Raw genomic sequence first — 19,873 nt, forward strand, 5'->3', positions numbered from 1 at the left:
TGCGCTCTGAAGGAACGGCCACCGCATGCGCAGGGGTGACGTCATCGGGACTCCGGCCAATCAGAAGGCCGGAGAAACAGAACCCAGAAGGAAGACGGGTGAACATGTCGGCCATTTCAGCGGTGAGTGGGCGCAGCTGGAAGGGCTTTGCTCTAAGGTAAGTATTTCATAATACAATAATTGGGTGGCACAGTGGTGTAGTGGTTAGCACCTTCACCTAGCAGCATAAGGGTCACTGGTTAGACCCAACCACGACACTACCTGCCTGGAGTTTGCATGTTCTCCCTGTGCCTGCGTGGGTTTCCTCTGTGTACTCCGGTTTCCTTACACACTCCAAAGACATATGCTGGTAGGTTAATTAGATCCTGTATAAAATTGGCCTTATTATGTGTATGTATGAATGGGAGTTAGGGACCTTAGATTGTAAGCTCCTTAAGGGCAGGGACTGATGTGAATGTGCAATGTATATGTAAAGCACTGCATAAATTGACAGCACTATATATAAGTACCTGAAATAATAATAATAATTTCATAATGAGTTAGTATGCGATGAATACTAGCTCATTATGCCTTTGTCTTACAGGTTTTTGTTGTTATTTGGGAGGTTTACAACCGCTTTAATTCTCTTCACTACCAAAGTAACAGTCACCTTACGCCAAGTCACCCATTTCCTGGCTGGTTGGCTAATTAAGCTATGATACATGAACACTTGTCCCTGGCAACAGCACTATAGCCTACACTAGACAGCAAACTACATGCTGGACTAAAACATATCGTATATACTCTAACCTACAGTCTCCTTGTTACAAGCTCTGTTCTTATATATACCATGCAATACACCACTTAAAAAAAAAACTTCAGACCAGGCATTTAAATGAACACAAGCAGTTTTTACTGAAGAAATGCAAAAATAGAACAGTCTTTGCACAGCAACTTCTTACCTAAAAATCCTGTACAGAGCTTCTCTAGTGCCCAATGGGTAGTCATACCCGAGTAGCAGCGAGTTCCCAGTTCTTTAAAGGCAAATACTCTACAGAGATAGCAGGTGTCTTTAGAGTTCATGATTGACAATGATCCACAAGTTCATAAAGCCCCTCAAGGAACCCCAACTGCCTGCCCCCCCCCCCAGGGCCACAGTCCAGGAAAATAACAGCCTGCATCTTGGTTTTCTTTTACCGGCAGAGCTCTCAGGGCATTTCAATGGGTCATTTTTATGTGGATATCTAGAAAGTTGGTGTGAAAATCTAGCCAAATCAATTCCTCAGATCCACCACACATCTACATCGTAACAAATTGCACCTAGCTGGCTTAGTTGAGGACATGAGCACAGGCAGGAGAAGCAGGAACACAAAGAAAAACATATTACCCCTTCAAAGGCACCTGCCTACAAAATGAAGCAGGGTGGAGGCAAATACAGACAATCCAGTTGTGAGGTTGATTGGGGCTCAGGACGTATGCTGGAACTGAGTTCAAGGCTGTGCCTTGGAGCTGGAGGCCTGCGAGGAACTAAAGGAACTTTATTCAGCCTCAGGGGTAAGGGTTTCCCCAGATGGAAATTTTGTGTTTTCTTCTGTGATGTGCCAAAATTCTCCCCTTTGAAGACTTCCTTAACACCTTCCCACCCACCCAGCCTATAGCAGAATGACTGCTGGGCGGTGGCTTTACTATCCTGACTGGATGTCATATTATGTCCTTTGCATTGCACTGCTCATTTGCGCCCCAGGGGGTGCATAGTGCAGCAATTGGTGGTGAGCTTTGTCCCTTGGACACAGCAAATCACCGATCAGGGTAAAGAGCCGATGACATAGGCTCTTTATCATGTGATCAGCTGTGTCCAATCACAGCTGATCACATGAAAAATGCTGGTTATCCCCATTTCCTTTCCCCAGCGCTGTCAGTGTCTAAGGAAAGGAAAGTCAATAACTGGCTTTCCTGTTACAGGGGACATTTACACTGATAATCAGGGTACTGATTATCAGTGCTCTGCCCAACAGTGCAGCCCCCCCAGCGCCTCCCATGAGTGCAGCCTCGTCAGCGCCGCCCATGAGTGCAGCCTCCTCAGCGCCGCCCAAGAGTGCAGCCTCCTCAGCGCCGCCCATGAGTGCAGCCCCCTCAGCGCCGCCCATGAGCGCAGCCTCCTCAGCGCCGCCCATGAGCGCAGCCTCCTCAGCGCCGCCCATGAGCGCAGCCTCCTCAGCGCCGCCCATGAGCGCAGCCTCCTCAGCGCCGCCCATCAGTGCAGCCTCCTCAGCGCCGCTCATCAGTGCAGCCTCCTCAGCGCCGCCCATCAGTGCAGCCTCCTCAGCGCCCATCCCCCAGTGGTGAATAAATACCACCAAAAGAAAGCTCTGTCTCAAAAAAATGACAAATTGTGACAGCACTGAAAGCAGAAAATTGGCCTTGGCAGGAAGGGGGTGAAAGTGCCAATATTGAAGTGGTTAACTAGTTCAGCTCCCTGGATGTATAAAGTATGTCCAGAGAGGGAATGGTTAAGCACAAGCTCATGGCTGCAATGGTGGCCATAAGCTTGAGCTCTGTTTCTTCAGATGACTCTCAGCGGTAAAGAAAAAGGGAGCCAGCTATACACCACCTGATCACTTTGAGGGCTGGAGAGGGTGGGCAAAAAATGTGCGGTTGAGCCAGGTTTCTGCCACCCACCAACCACACATGAGGGTGTTTACATGTCGCCATCGCTATGCTTCACTTTGCTCCTGCAGCAAGATTTACCCAACATGTAGCGATCTGGCGATTGGCAAGCCTGCCGAATGCTACATACTCTAGCAATTGGGGAAACTCCGCAAATTCCTCACAACAGCATGCAATGCATGCAGTTGCGGCACATTTATCAGCAAAGGTAGGGTTAAAGCAGGCGGTAAGGAGGCATCACATTGCTTCCTTACCGCCTGCCAATAGCCCCTGAAGTATGATCCAAATGTAGATCAGGCTTCAGAGTAAAGGGAAATTTATATACACCCATTTAAATCTATCCTTATGTTGCGGACAGTGTGGTTCCCAGGAAAGCAGCTAACCAAGCACAATCTGTGCTTTGTTGGTTGCTTTAGAGGGCAGGGGAGACTTTGAGGTCTTATAGACTCTTAATGCCTCCAAAAAGAGTACCTGTCATTGCCCAATGCTATTATGTGTTAACCCTTTGTGATAGCAATAAAAATATTAAATAGGGGGTGTGTGGCTTGGACATGGCAGAGTGAGGAAGCTTTCTGCTGGAGCGCCCAACTCTCGACCGTCTGAACACCTCTTTTATGACAGCATATCATCTGCCATGAGCTACTCTAAACGTCGGAAGACCAGAGGATCCTCCAAGGCCTCATCTTCGGCCACAATCAGCAGATTTTTCCCAGATAACTCCAGATCTTCCCCGACGACGCCTCTGTCTAAGCCACTAGGTTCACTGTGGCCTACAGGTCAGCCATCCTTTCCAACCATGGCCGCCTTGCAGCCTAGTTTGTCTGAATCGCTAGCGAGTCTGCCACCCATCCTGGACCCCTCGTGTCAATCTTCTTTCAGCCCATGGTCCTCCATGTAACCCCTACATGAGGACTCAGACATCAGAGCTCTTCTCCGAGCATTCCCCACGAAGACGGATCTTGAAGAGATGGTGCTCCGGCTTGAGGAGCAGCATCGTCGAGACTACCAGCAGATCAGCTTGGATGTTTGCCTCCTAGATGACCGCTTGTCCAAGGGGGACTCTGCAGTGAGTGCTCTAGAGCTTAGGGTTGCCCAGCTAGAACAGGGGCACTCAGCTCACCAGAACCAGTTAGCGGAGGCACAGCTCCACATTGAGGACCTGGAACCCGTGCTAGAAAAATTGTACCATATGGACCTCACGTACCGCTGAGGATTTCCCTTACAGCTGACCATACGCAAAGGGGGCTCTTCTTTCCTGCTGAGATGCCATACTGACCTGCCTGACCTATTCAAGTTCCTGGAGACAGAGGCAATTCCGCTGCAGGACTGGCTGTGTCTGCTTCCTGGATGTGATCCTCACTCTACTACCCAGGTTTTCCAAGCTGGTTTGCCACGCCACACACAAAGGAGGACAAGAGAGGCCTGGATCCCTGCTCCGGAAATCGCTCCGGAATTATGAGGACTAAGTTGCCGGGAGTACTTCATTTCTTGGGCTGGGGGAAGGTCAGTCCTGTTATTACAGCTTGCTGATTGACTTCAACATGATCAACACCTTTCTTTTGTGACCATCTGCACAGATGCCTGCTGGATGTACCCCTATAGGGTACTTTGCCCCTTTATGGTCCCCCTGCCTATTCAGACCACTACAGATGAAGGTCTCATTCAGCAATCAACACAAGGGTCACACAATGAAAGCTGGACCTCGTGAGCACTCTGTGGAACTATACGGTATCTTCCTGTTGGAGCTGGGACCTCACCGAGCCACAGCTAGATTTTCATTTATTTATTTATTTTGCCTCTCTCCTCTGAGGTGGCAAGACGTTTGTATACCTATATGCCCCTCACGGCGGTGGGTGGGTGAGGGTCTGAGGGGTATAAATAGCAAGGCATAGTTGCTATACTGTTTCATGTTGTTCACTGAAGGCAGGAATTGAACCCATAATCTGCGTTGTAGTTGTTAGTTATGCACCTGTTACCTCAAATGTATTGCTTATTACGGGTGCGATATAGAAGTGGTTCTGCTACCTGGAGTGGCCCCCCAACACCTGCTTCCCCTACCATTCTCCCTTCCCAACACTTTTCTGCCTCTTTGTACGCAATGGTTTTTGCTATGTTGAATTATCTAGGTCAATGTTTCACTTCAGAAATACTGGAGCTGTGGTTTCTGTACTTTGTGTGTTGTCTTAAAATAAAGTATTAAAAAAAAAAAAAGAAAAAAATATTAAATAAAATAAAAAATAGTAATAATAATAAAAAAAAAAACATTTTTCAAAATAACTTCTATTGACCTGCACACACCCACAAATGCAGCACAGGGTGTGCACATGTATGTAAACCGCAATTGCACCACACATGTGAGGTATCCCAACAAATCACTCAGAAAAGTAATAATTCTAGCACCATAGCCCACCGTTAAAGGATAAGTCCACCCTAAAACTAAATTCCCTGCATCTATAGATCTCCACGTTCTAACACTAGCCCTGTAAAGAAGAAATCAGTATACATACCTTTTTTGAAGCCGATCTGACCCGATCTCCAGCGGCGGAAGCTCTGCAGAGGACACGGCCGACAACGGCTGTGAAATGAATGGGATGTGACATCACCTGTAGAGTTATTATGGGGCTTCCGTTGTTGGCAGTGTCCTCTGCACCCGCCTCCACAGCGAAGCGGTGTCAGACAGCTCAGCGTGAGATCGGGTCGGATCGGCTAAAAAAAAAGGTAAGTATATTGATTCCTTCTTTAAAGGGCTAGATAGACAAGTGTTAGATCGTGGAGATCTATGGATGCAGGGATTTTAGTTTTAGGCTGGACTTCTCCTTCAAAGGATAAGTCCACTCAAAAACTAATTTGCACTAAACCTGCTCTTTGCCACATTCTAAGACTATTCTTTCTCTTACGTCCTCCGACAGTCGCCGCCATCTTCATATTCGTCACAATGGGGTATTAGACTTTGCTCCGTAGGAGTAGCTAGGCAACAGAATATGTCAATATTAAAGCTTTTAACATATCCCCACCCCAGGGGGTGGTCCCCTCAGTCTATACCCTCCTGCTTCCTGTTTCCTGCTTCAGTTTCAATGTCTAGCTTTCAGGAGTTAGCTGGCTGTCTCTATGCTGGGGCATTTTGTCTCAGCCTTCTCTCTTTTTTGATTTTATTTGAGTTTTTTCTCTCTTTCTTTATTTAGCTGTTATTTTTACCAGCAATAGTTAGATCTTCGGATGAAGAGGATAATGCGGGCTGCGTCTCGGGCTGACTCCCCTGGTCGCAGGTTGTGGGTCAGTGGCTTCTCAGCCCGCCATCGAGCGTTCAGTCAGGTACCGCTCCTGAGTTTTCTGAACGACCCATCCCTGTTCCGTGCAGGGATACTAGGGTGAGGTGGCTACCTCACTGGACGCTGTGCGGTTTCTCAACCCACCTTCTGCTGCGTCCTGGATGCGACTCTCCCTGTCTCATGTACAGCGGCTTGTTCGCCTGTGCGGGTCCCCCACGCCATGTAAGAGGTAAGTGTATTCATGTGGGGACCTGTCTGTCTGGGGGGTGTCAGTCTGGGACTGTGTTACCTTGCCCTGTGTTCACACTATTGATGTTTCCCTATCTCTCACACTGCATGCTGTGGGCTGCAAGGAGGGGGGGCTGTGCTGCACTTCTGTGTCAGTCTGAGTGTGTGAACGGCTGTGTGCTGTGGAACTTGATGCTATCATGTTTGGGGCACATTACAGCGCCGCTGCGGCGGTCCACCATGTTATTTATAACTATGTGGTGTATTTTTATTCCACCTTCATGAGGTGGGGGAGCGGCAGTTTCGGCGCCAAACGGCGCCATTTTGGCTGTACTCGCTCCGGCCGCATGGAACACATGCATGGCGGCGATTTTCTTGTAGCCTCCCATAGGCTTTAATGGAGCGCCCTGAATATCAGCAATTCCTTTTCTACAGGAGCACCGATCTGGCCAGCAGCAGCAGCGGTCTCTCCAGGTTTTTTCCCTCTATTCTCTGTATCCTTGCCTGAGTATAACTTCTCCCTGTGGGGGTCCCTGGTGTGGGTGTGCTTGTGTGGCGGTGGGCTATGTTCGCAGCGCCTTATTTAAAGGGGCGGTCACCCATTTTATTTTACTCATTTTGGGGCATGGATTCTCAGGAAAGCAAATTTCCTGTCACATTGGTGGGAAGCCAGGGGACTGCGGTTTTCCCCCTCGGGGGGGATTTGGCTGCGATTGTGGCTAGTCTTGCGACTCAGGTGCAATTGCTGATGGCTGCTCAATCCTCAAAAAGGCCCAGAGTTTTCAATTTCCTCTGATTCAGAGGGTGTTGGTGATGGGGCTGCTGTTGCTGGGGTCTCCTTGTCGGGGTCCCGTTCCTCCCTGGACCTTGTAGGGTCAGAAATTGAGGTTGAGGGGGTTGATATTTCTTCCCCTGGCTCGTCTGAAGAGCTTGCACTCATGGATGAATTGGTTTCTTCTATCAAGCAAACACTGCGTTTACAGGATGAACCTTGTCCTCCTGCTGCCTTGGCGGCTTATGGGACGCAGAAAAGACGCAAAACATCGCAGGTATTTCCCTGCACTGATGATTTTCAATGCGCTGTAAAGGAACATTGGCGTAGCAAGCCTTTTGCTATACCAAGTAGGTTTAAGCTGCGCTATCCTTTTACGCCCGCTACTGATGGGCGTTGGTGTGTCCCACCTCCGGTGGATCACGCGATAGCGGTTCTGAATAAGCCCACTGCGATTCCTGCTGAGGATATCCCGGTGTTCCGGGATGCCACGGACAAACGGACGGAGTCCCTTGCCCGTCATGCCTATTCTATTATGGGTTCTATGCTGAAAGCTTTATTTGCTTCACTTATGGCGGCCCAGGCTGTCGCGAGCTGGACGCAGGTGCTTAATCGCGTCCTGGTGGCTGATTCTGCCCTCCAGGCGACTTTGGATATGGTGGATCAAATCCACCAGGGTGTCATGTATTTGTGTGATGCGGACCTGGATATGGTTCCGTTGGCTGCACGTGTACATGGTGTGGCAGTATTGTCTCGCCGTTTTGGTTTGGTTGAAGTGTTGGTCGGTGGACCAATCTTCGCGTAAGACCTTGGCTAATCTGCCCTATGATGGTTCTCGCCTTTTTTGGTGAGTCCCTAGATACGTTAATTAGGGGGATCACGGGTGGTAAGAGCACGCTCTTACCCTAATCCCACAAGGCTAAGACGGCTCCTGGTAAGAAGCCGTGGACTGGTAAGCAAAAGTCCGGCCAGTCCGGTTCAGCGGCCCACAACAGTGCGGCCTGAAGGGGCGCCCTCACCCGACTCTGGGGTGGGGGGACGCTTGCTCGGTTTCCTTCAGACATGGCTGTCCCGGGTTCGGGACAGGTGGGTTCAGGAAATTGTTCGATCTGGCTACGAGATCGAGTTTCTCTATAGGCCGGAGCGCAGATTTTTTCCCTCAAATCTTCTACTGTCCCCGGAGAGTTTGCAGGATCTGCATCTAGCGGTGCAGGACCTGAGGGCTCAGGGAGTGGTGGTCCCGGTGCCTCATCGGGACAGGTTTCGGGGGTTCTATTCCAATCTGTTCACCGTGCCCGGGAAGGAGGGCAAGGTACGTCCGATTCTGGACTTAAAGGCGCTGAACCGCTTTGTGCGGGTGCGCAAGTTCCGCATGGAATCTCTGTGGTCGGTGGTGGCTGCCCTGGTTCCGGGGGAGTTCATGGCTTCCATCGACTTGAAGGGTGCGTATCTTCACATCCCGAATTTCGAGGGTCACCAGAGGTACCTTCGATTTGCCATAGCGGAGGATCACTACCAATTTGTGGCGTTGTCCTTTGGTCTCGCCTCGGCTCCACGGGTGTTCACCAAGGTGCGGGCACCGGTTTTGGCTTTGTTGAGAGCCCAGGGCGTCTCTGTCCTAGGGTATCTGGACGATATTCTGGTTCGGTCTGCGACCAGCCAGGGTCTGGAGAAGGCTCTGTCCGTTACGATGCAGTCTCTGCAGGAGTTTGGTTGGACGATAACTTTTCCAAAGTCAGCACTGTGCCCATCGGTTCGTCTCCCTTACCTGGGAATGGTTCTGGACTCTGTCCAGGCGAAGGTCTTCCTACCGGACGACAAACTCAGGACTCTTCAGGAAGGAAGTCAGGTCCCTCAGGGACGCTCCGTCCTCGTCCACTCGGACGTGCATGAGATGTCTGGGATTGATGGTCTCGGCTTTCGAGGCGATTCCCTTCGCCCAGTTTCACACGCGGGGTCTCCAAGCGGAGATCCTGTCCAGGTGGGACGGGCGACCGCGATCTCTGGATCCGGATTTCGTTGGGCCATCGCACCAGAAGGGTTCTTCTGTGGTGGCTCCTGTCCCCGCCGGTGTCAGGGGGCAAGTCTTTTCGTCCTCTCTCATGGACGGTGGTCACCACGGATGCCAGCCTGTCGGGCTGGGGTGGTGTTCTGGGCGTTCTGTCCGCCCAGAGAACTTGGTCGGAGGGGGAATCCTCCCTTCCGGTCAGCATTCTGGAATTGCGTGCGATGATTCTCTGCCTTCAACATTGGCCGGACAGGGTGCAGGGCTGTCCGGTTCGGGTGCAGACGGACATTGCCACGGCGGTGGCTTACGCCATTCGCCAAGGGGACACCAAGAGGGCCCGGGTGGCTCGGGAAGTGGCCGACATTCTGTCTTGGGCCGAGACGCATGTCCCGGCGATATCGGCGGTTCACATTCCAGGGGTTGGAGAACTGGCGGGCGGATTATCTGATGCCGCCAGTCCCTGGACCAGGGGGAATGGCCCCTCCGTCCGGGTGTTCTCCAGATGTTGTGCGTGACGTGGGGTCTTCCTGGAGGTGGACCTGTTCGCGTCTCGTCTGTACAGCAAGGTGTACAGGTTCGTGGCAAGGCCACGCGATCCTCGGGCAGACGCGTTGGTAGCTCTGTGGCATCAGTACTGACTGATGTATGCGTTTTCACCGTTTCAATTGCTGCCCAGGTTCCTTCGCAGGTTGGTCTCGGAACCAAAACACGGTGATTCTTGTGACACCGGACTGGCCTCGCCGGTCCTGGTACGCAGACCTCGTGCATTTGGCGGTCGACGCCCCGTGGCGTCTGCCTCTTCGGGAAGATCTCCGGTCTCAAGGGCTGATATTTCATCCTGCCTTGCAGTCGCTGGCTTTGCCGGCCTGGCTGTTGAAACCGAGGCCCTGAGGGATAGGGGTCTCTCCCCTGAGGTCATTCACACTTTGATCGACGCGAGGAATTTTTTCCTCGGGGTAGGTCTTTTACCGTATTTCGGAGGCCTATTTTGCCTGGTGTGAGTTCAGGGGGTCTTCACCTCGTCCGTGGTCGGTGTCTGGGGTGTTGTCCTTCCTTCGAAAGGGTGTTGACAGCGTTTGGCGCTGGCTATGATCAAGGGTCAGGTGGCTGCGATGGCCGTTCTTTTTTCCACGTCCTATGGCATCTATCTCCTTGATTGGCACTTTTGTTCGGGGGCATCTGGTCCCTCCTAGGAGGGTGCCTCTGCCTCCTTGGGACTGGAATCTTGTTCTGTCCGTGTTACAACATGGTTCTTTTTTGAACGGATCGGGTAGATCTCGTTGTCTATGTTGTCCTAGAAGGTCACCTTTTTTGGTGGCGATCAATTCGGCTCGCAGAGTGTCAGAGATGGCAGCCTGTCCTGCCATTGTCCGTATCTGGTCAATCACTTGGTTAAGGTGGTCTTGCGACCTAACCCTTCTTTTTTTCCGAAGAGGGTTTCGGAATTTCACCTCAATGAGGACATTGTCTTGCCTTCGCCTTGCGCGAAGTCTAAACATTCGGAGGAGGTGGTGTTGCACTCCTTGGATGCTGTTCATGGCGATTAGGGTTTGCCTAAAATCGTCTGAATCTTTTCACAAGTCGGATTCTTTGTTTGTCCTTCCGGGGTCCTCGGAAGGGCGTGGCGGCGTCGGCTTCGGCCGTCGCCAATTGGTTCAGACAGGCCGTTGAACAGGCCTATGCTTTGCGGGGAAAAGTTTCCCTTATGCCTGTGAGGGCGCGCTCTACCAGATCTCTGAGTACGTCTTGGGCCTGTCGTCATGGGGCTTCTGTGGCCCAGGTGTGTAGGGCGGCGACTTGGTCGACCATGCACACCTTCACTCTGTTCCACAGAGTGGATGTTCAAGCATCGGCAGATGCTTCCTTTGGCCGCAAGGTTCTTAGTGCGGCGGTCCCTTAGGGTCCCTGGTTTTGGTCCTTTGGGCTGTTTGGGATTTCTTTGTATCCCTGGGTTATTTGTTTTTTTCCTGGGTTATTGCTCCCGTTGAGCAAATTTTTTCTCGTGTTGCCCAGCTGGTTTCCTTCCTTTGGTAAGGTTACTTTCTTGATGTGGAGACTGCGTTGCCTTTAGGCGCGGCTGCGTTTCCCACCCCTCATGTTTGCACTGCTTTGGGACGTCCCCATTGTGACGAATATGAAGATGGCGGCGACTGTCGGAGGACGTAAGAGAAAACGGAATTTTTGTAAAATCTTACCTGTAAAATTCCTTTCTCTGAGTCCTCCGACAGTCGCCGCCCCCGCCCCTCTTTTGGGGTTTAGGTACTCTACTGCTATTCCACTGAAACTGAAGCAGGAAGCAGGAGGGTATAGACTGAGGGGACCACCCCCTGGGGTGGGGATATGTTAAAAGCTTTAATATTGACATATTCTGTTGCCTAGCTACTCCTACGGAGAAAAGTCTAATACCCCATTGTGACGAATATGAAGATGGCGGCGACTGTCGGAGGACTCAGAGAAAGGAATTTTACAGGTAAGATTTTACAAAAATTCCGTTATCTTACCCTTTAAAGCAAAAATCTCTGTACTTACCTTTTCAGAGAATAATCAGTCCGCTCCTGTACACATTGCACATAGGTACTCAGCAAACAGTAATCAATAGGAAGCGATAGGAAGCTGAGACAGCACCGTCTGATTGGAAGTAAGCACTGCTACAATGTATTCCTGCTAACAGACGGTTAGAGCAGTGGACATAATATACAAGTGATTTGAACTTATATTTTAAATAAAATACCTATAGTCATACAGTGTAACATTATGTGTGGCATTCCTCTTTATTCCTCCATGTGATTCTACATTTGATTGAGCTGTGGAGATCAAGGAGAGAGGAGTCCAGAGTGTAATTTAATGTAAATAAGGCTTGGCTGCTGGTTTTACCAGCAAAATATCTGGTGAGTTTACCCAGGCGCATTGATTATTGTGGTGAAAGGATCTTCACTGATACACTGTGAGCACCTTGGAATTGTCTTAATCAGCACATTGGCACTTTTGTCACGGGAGGATTACAACATGGACTATGTTTAATTAACTTTCATTTTGTAATTGAGATTGCATTATTTAACCTGGTGAATTGTTTCTTTTTATGCATTGTACTTTAATAAGACTTTTTGTCTTTTTTTTTTTGCACCTGCACTTTGTATGCACAAAAAATATTTTGAATTTTTTGGATATATATTGATTTTGATTTATTTGCTTTACAGCATCACATCAATTGTTCACTGGCACATATTTGTTGGGGGTTTTATGAATATTTAATATTTATTATTTATCATTTATAGATATATATTAACTTATTGGAACACAGGCACTTCATGTTAGCACATACTTGCACTAGCACTTTTTTCATAAGCTGCACATGAGATTTTAGTTTTTATTCACTTAATATCCACTATTTAAAATACTATATAAATAATTATTATTAAGAATCATCCACCATTTAAAATAATATTTAATTATTAATAATTCATTAACAATTAATTTAACAGATATTGCACTTAATATATTTTCTTCAATATATTTTCTTCACTCAGCAAACACCTTCAGCAGAGTCAAAAAAAATATTAAAGCCTGGCTCTGATTCATCTTCCCAGCAGGATCCGGTAAGACTTCTGTGGCAATGCCAAGGATCAGTTGATCAGGAAAGATGCAAAATTATCCCATTTCGGCTCTGCAGCCACTGAAAAGATGGTTAGATGAAAAATAAATAAATCTTAGTTTAAAAAAAAAATCAGTAAAATGTTTTTTTCTCCCGGATGGCACAAGACTTCCATTCATACCCGGCACTCCTTACAGCTTTGCTAGTGTCCAGTCTGCTGAAGACAGCAGCATAACCCAATGTACCTGAATATGAATAGGGGAACATGGTGGCCCTGGGCTCAGACATTGCTCTGGAGGGAATACAGACGGGTGGAAGAAATTTCAAAGATGATCAAATGACTGCACTGGTCAGAGGATATGCAAAGGCATATGTCACGGATTTAGACATGGCTTAACCATAAATCAGTTGTAAGCCACGGATGTCACCGGCTGCATGCAGGGTGAATTCATTCCATCAGTGAAGCTCCATCGTGCAGTGCAAATAAAGCAATATAAGGTGCTGGTGCAGAAACTCTACATATAAAGGTTTGGTGCTCGCTTCCACCTGTGCACACAGGCTGCTCACCTTACATTCTGACCCCTGTGTTACCAGTGAGTCAAACAGAGCTGTTCCCCTCTAGGTGTAGCTATAAATCAGGATGCCGCTCACTCCTCTCCTCCTTACTCTCCCTCCAGATATCTCCACAGAGCTCCACAACATGTCTGGGAACACAAATAACACACCCTCTAGTGCTCTCTGTATATTCGATTTATTCAACAACAAAATCTAAAATTGCAGACTTACAAACAAGGCACTTCAGCAGTGTGGGCTGACCAAGCTTCAAAATAACATTCCTTCACTTAGATAGCCAAGATGTGAAGTCCGTGCGCAGGCTCAACCCCCATACGGGTTATGTCTGGGCGCAGACTTTGTCAGTAGTGGTCAGGACATGCGGGCAAGGCTGCCTCTGCATGAAGGGGTGGCCCTCATCCATATCTGGGGTGGGGGGGACGGGACGTCTTCGCTGTACATAGAATATGAGAGAAATAAGCCTTACGTGTACATAGAAAAAAAGTCTTAGATCTTTGAGTTCAGCTCATGAAAAATGGGGGCAAAACCTAGGGATCAACCAATATCAGTTTTTCATTACCAATATTTTGGCCATTGCATATCGGTATCTTGACGTACATCTCAAGAATCAGAACATTCAAGGGTATGCGACATGATTACAGCCATACACACACTGACACAGGTTGAACTGGATGGACTATTGTCTTTATTCAACCTCACCTACTATGTAACTATGGTATCGGACGATATTTTGTATATTTAAAGTTTTGAAAAACAAAGACAATTTTTGACACAAATTTGGTGCTGAACATGTGGGGTAGGTCTTTTAGCTGTAATGTGCAGTCTTCCCTTCCCTCCCTGCCTGCCAGGAATCCCATGTGAACCTAGTTTAGTGTCATTAAAATCCTAGAATCCACTATATTAGTGTTTTATATAATGTCCAGTGTGTGTGTTTTAAGGGCCAAGCGGCGATGTAATAACTGGATTTTTGACTTACCGTAAAATCCTTTTCTCTTAACCTCATTGACAGACGCAGGACAGATATCCGTAGGGTTATACTGCCCCCTACAGGAGTAGGACACTAGGCAGGAAAAAAGTTCTGGCCACACCTATGGGCAGTCCCAGGGGGGTATATCCTCTCTCTCCCTGCATAGGATGTCAGTTATGTAACAAAGCAGTGTGAGAGACTCCTACCAACCCAACTCAAAATAGAGGGGCGGGTACTGCGTCTGTCAATGAGCTTAAGAGAAAAGGATTTTACAGTAAGTCAAAAATCCAGTTTTCTCTGTCGCTCATTGACAGACGCAGGACTGATATCTTCATATCCGTAGGGACATCCCAAAGCAGTGCCATAAATGAGGGGTGGGATGATAGAAATAAAATCCAATCCAGAAGGCCAAAACAGAGCCAACCAGAAGAACAGAGGACTCATTGAACCAAGCAGATGAGACCCACCTGAAAAAAAACAAAACCCCCGAGGTAGACCAAAGGTCCCCTCAAACAGCGGCCTGCAAAACCTTGCGGCCAAAAGAGGCATCCACCGATACCAGCACATCAACCTTTTGTAAAGGTATGAACCGACGACCAGGTAGCCGCCTTGCAAACCTGAAGCACCGACGCCTGATGGCGGAAGGCCCAGGAAGCACTAAGAGCCCGAGTAGAGTGCGCCTTAACAGGGAACGGAGGACCCTTAATAGAATAAGCCTGCACCACTGTCTTTCTGATCCATCTGGATATAGTCGCGGCAGACGCAGGCAACCCCTTTCTAGGGCCATCCGTGATCACAAAAAGTGAATCAGCCTTACGAAAAGAATCAGTAGTAGCCAAGTACACCCTGATTGCCCGAACCACATCCAAGGAGTGTAACGCAAACTACCGAGGATGACTGGGCTTAGGACACAGGGAAGGTAACACAATATCCTCATTCAAGTGAAAGTTGGAAACCACCTTAGGAAGGATGGATTCGGACGAAGAACCACCTTATCTCTATGAACCACCAGATAGGGGGAACGACAGGACAACGCGGCCAGTTCCGACACCCTGCGTGCAGAGGTGATAGCCACCAAAAAGGCCACCTTCTGGGATAAGGTAAGCAAGGGAATCTCCCTAATATTTTCAAAGGGAGGTTTCTGGAGAACCGACAACACCAAATTAAGATCCCAGTGTGGCAAGGGCACACGCACCGGAGGAACCAGGTGCCGCACCCCCTGGATGAAGTTCCGCACCAAAGAATGAGTAGCCAGTGGCCTCTGGAAGAAGATCGCCAATGGTGAAACCTGACCCTTGATAGTGCTCAAGGCCAGCTTCTGCTCAACCCCCCCGTTGCAGGAAGGCCAATATCCGAGCCACCGAGTAAGAACGTGGAGGAACCCCGAGGGACTCGCACCACGCGATATAAGACTTCTATGTGCGATGATAGATCTTTCTGGAAGTCGCTTTCCTCGCTTTAATCAGAGTAGGAATAACTGAAACAGACGAACCCCTGTCCTTCAGCACCAGGCCCTCAACAGCCAAGCCGTCAAAGCCAGCGATCGTAAAGCAGGATGGAAGATCGGTCCCTGAGACAGCAGATCCTCCCTGAGAGGAAGTCGCCAAGGAGCGTCCGCGACCAGCCTGACCAAGTCGGCGTACCAGGCCCGACGAGGCCAGTCCGGAGCCACAAGGATGACTGGAATTCCCTCCGCCTCTATCCTGCGAAGAAGTTTCGGCAGCAACTTGAGAGGAGGAAAGGCATACAGCAGCTGATACTGCCCCCCACGGAGCAACCTGCCAGAGGATCGCAGGAGCGGGCTGCAAACCTCTGCACCTTCCTGTTGAGCCGAGATGCCAACAGATCCACGTCCGGGGTGCCCCAATGAAGGCACAACTGGTGAAACACCTCTGGATGAAGAGACCATTCCCCTTGATCCAAGGTCTGACGGCTGAGAAAGTCCGCCTGCCAATTTTCCATGCCCGGAATGTGAACTGCGGAAAGAGCCGGAACAAACCGTTCCGCCCAATGAAGAATGCCGGCCACTTCTACGGCCGCCAGAACACTCTTGGTGCCCCCCTGGTGATGGACATAAGCCACGGCCGTGGCATTGTCCGACTGAATCCGAACCGGGTAGCCCCAAAGATGCTCGATCCAGTGAACCAGGCAAAACCTGATCGGTCTCAGTTCCAACACATTTATCGGCCACCCGGATTCTTCCAGGGACCAGAGCCCCTGAGCAGCCAGAGACTCCCTGGTCCGCTCGCTCAGCCGGATCCGATTGTCCAGGGAATCGGGATTCCGGTTCCATTTGAGAAGAATCTCCTTTTGGAGAGTCCGCGTACGAAACTGAGCCTGCGGAGACTCCGTACCAAGGAGGAGGTCGTCCAGGTAGCCCAGGACCGATATGCCCTGCAGCTGCAACAGCACTAGAACTGGGGCCAAAACCTTTGTGAAAACCCGGGGAGCAGACGCGAGACCAAAGGTAACGCCACAAACTGATAATGGTCCTCTCCCACAGCAAAGCGCAGAAACCGCTGGTGTCCTGCGTAAATGGGAACATGAAGATAAGCATCCTTGATGTCTATGGACGCCAGAAAATCCCCCTGATGCAGGGGAGGCCACCACTGTGCGAATGGACTCCACTCCTTGTTGCATCAAGTCCTGCACTGCCCCCAACAGAGCAGTTAGGCGATTCGGGGACAGTCGCATATTGTAAGGGAAGAACCGCACCGGTGGAAGTGATCGAAACTCGATCTTGTATCCCGACCGCATGACCTTGTGAACCCATTTGTCTTGAATCCTGGAGAGCCACGGGTCCGGGAACCGGCAAAGACACCCCCCCACCCCTGATTTGGGTGGGGGCGCACCTTCAGGCTGAAGCGGTCTTATCCTCAGGTCTGGAAGGACCAGACCAGGGTCTCTTGAAACCCCCCGGGGGGACTTTGGAGGGCTTCGCCTTGTAGCCCGCCCCGGAAGAGCGGAAAAACTTCTTGTGAGCTGAAAAGGAAGGTCCCTGTCTGCGACGAGGTTCCTTACCCTTATTAGCCTGTGGTAGAAAGGTGCTCTTGCCCCCAGTGAGATCCTTGATAATCTCATCCAAGGTAGCACCAAACAGGCGATACCCCTGAAAAGGGAGATCAGTCAAGGCTTTTTTGGAAGCCTGATCCGCCGACCAGCACTTCAACCAGAGCATGCGCCGGAGGACCACCGTCGAGATTGACACACGCCCCAGCAATGGAGCAGCGTCCAGTGCGGCGTCACAAACAAACTGTAGCCCCTGCACCATTTGCTCCAGCAACTCCGCCACGGCAGGGGGGAAACTTCTCCCCTCCAGATCATGGCGTAACAGCTTGGCCCATTCCGTCAACGTCTGTGAAACCAGAGCAATGGTCGGAAACCAGCGGATCCACCGAAGGTGGCACCGTCCATTTTTTAAGGAGGGACTCTTCAAACGGGTAGCGCCTAGCAATCCGTTTGGGCATCCCTGGGGGTCGTTTTGGACGGACCCACTCCTTCTTAATATCGTCAAAGCATTTGGGAAAGGGAAACACCTTCGCCACCCTGGAGGGCTTGCGAGTGCCAAAGGCAACTTCCGTACGAGCTGCATCCGCAGGTGCAACCTCCAGTTTTAGGGTCTCCCGGACAGACACAATCAGTGCGTCCACTAGTGCCTTGTCTTGCGCTATGGCGGAGGCAGAGAGGTCATCCTCACTATCAGAGGAGACGGGGCGCGAGACAGCAGCCCCAGAGGAGGAACCCGCAGCAGCAGCGGCGACTGGCTCAGGATCAGAATCTGAGGCATCAGACAAGGCAGGGGTCGTTTTTTAGCCCCCCGTCCCTGACAGGCCACCTCCACCCGGGACACAAATGACTCCAGGACCGCCGAAGCACATCAATGGTGAGCGGAGAATCAGAGGGCCCTGCGGCCACCTCGAGGGGATCAGGTGGTCACACATGTGCAGCAGGGTCCATGGTAACACCAGGGGAACCCGTCAGCAAAGTATGACAAAATTGAAAAAAAATATAACTTTTTTTTTTTTTTTTAGAAAGGTCACCCAGCGCTACAGCGCCCCTCAATGAGACAGCGTGCCTCGAGACCCCCGCAGAGATTATATATATATATATTAGAGGGAGAGAGAGAAAGAGCTTTTTTCCCTCAGAAAAGGAGGTACAGGAACCCAACCACGACCACCCAAAACCCCATCAAATAGTGGGTGTGGTCAAATTTCACTAACAGCAGGAGGGTCATAAAGGGGCATTAAATACAAGGAGGGCATTAAGCACACAGTGCAGGGTTTGGGGGGGTGTTTACACACAAGAGTGCAGAGCTCAGGGGTGCACTATGTAGTAAATAGTGCAGAGTTCAGGGGTGCAATGCAATCAAAATCAAGAGTGCTGAGTTCAGGGGTGCGCTACACAGAGTGCAGATGTCAGCCTTCTTCCACAGCTGTTTACCTCTGCATTTCCCATCCACATCTAACATTCACCTCTCTTCAGCCCCCCCCCCCCCCCCCCACTGACCCTATCTTCTCCCCACCAGGTCTTACTTTTTTTGCTATATTTAAGCTGAAGCACCCAGTCGGCTCTAGTACCTCTCCAAAGACTGTAATTGGCTCCGCCTCTTTCACTTGAGGGGACATCATCCAGTGGAGGTGTCAGCATCTGAACTGCACCCCCTGCATTTCCCTTGTCCCCATCCTGCACTCAGTGGGAGCCACTCGGCAGATCAGAACTGTGAAAATATTTAGTCATAATTACTCAGATTGCTATATAATTATGCTACTATTGTCTCTACTGTTCTGTATTACAATATACACTGCTCAAAAAAATGAAAGATCACTTTTTAATCAGAGTATAGCATTAAGTCAATTAAACTCCTGTAATATTGAACTGGTCCGTTAAGTAGCAGAGGGGGTTGTTAATCAGTTTCAGCTGCTTTGGTGTTAATGAAACTAACAACAGGTACATTCGACAGGCAACAATAAGAACCTCCAAAACAGGAATGGTTTTACAGGTGGAGGCCATTGACTTTTTTACCTACTCATCTTTTCTGTTTTTCACTAGGTTTGCATTTGGCTAGGGTCAGGGGTCACTGACACGCACGTGGGGGCCATACAAACTACTGAGTACCATTTTGAGTTGCTGAAATGAAATTTTACCAAAATGGACTAGCCTGCTACATCATTTTTTCAATTTGATTTTCGGGGTGTCTTTGAATTCTGCCCTCTGTAGGCTGATCATTTTTATTTCCATTAATGTGGCATTCTTTCATTCCTAACACATGAACTAGTCCATATCAGTATAGATACCCCCCATTGTGATCTGATGTGTTTTCAAAGTGTTCCTTTAATTTTTAGAATGCGTTTTAGAATGTTTATTATGTGCTCTAATATAGTTATGCATAGCGCCGGTATTTATTAATTATCAGTTGAGAATAGGTCACTATATTGCATGATTTGGTTTTCTGTTTATTATCTTTTTCCCATAATTATTGAACAATTTTTATATACATTTTTCATAAAGTGTATTTTTTTTCCCCTTTATCACCATGAATAACTGAATTTTTTTTTTTTTTTTATGCCTAGATGCATAGGTGTGAGCAGCCTATTGCTTTTATGTGCATGCATCCCAAAGCTCAACCACACACGCATGTGTGTATGTATATACATACAGTACATATATACACACTTATGATTGCTGAGTAATTTTTTGTGCAACCCCATTTGCAGCTTATGATTATAGTATGAACTTATTCACTAAATAGGAAATTCTAAACACAAATCAGGAAATTGCTTTAAGCCCAAACAGCACAGCAGGAAAAATAAGTGAACTG

The sequence above is a fragment of the Pelophylax lessonae genome (genome assembly GCF_965119305.1).
Source record: "Pelophylax lessonae genome assembly, chromosome: 10".
NCBI classification, from domain to species: domain Eukaryota; kingdom Metazoa; phylum Chordata; class Amphibia; order Anura; family Ranidae; genus Pelophylax; species Pelophylax lessonae.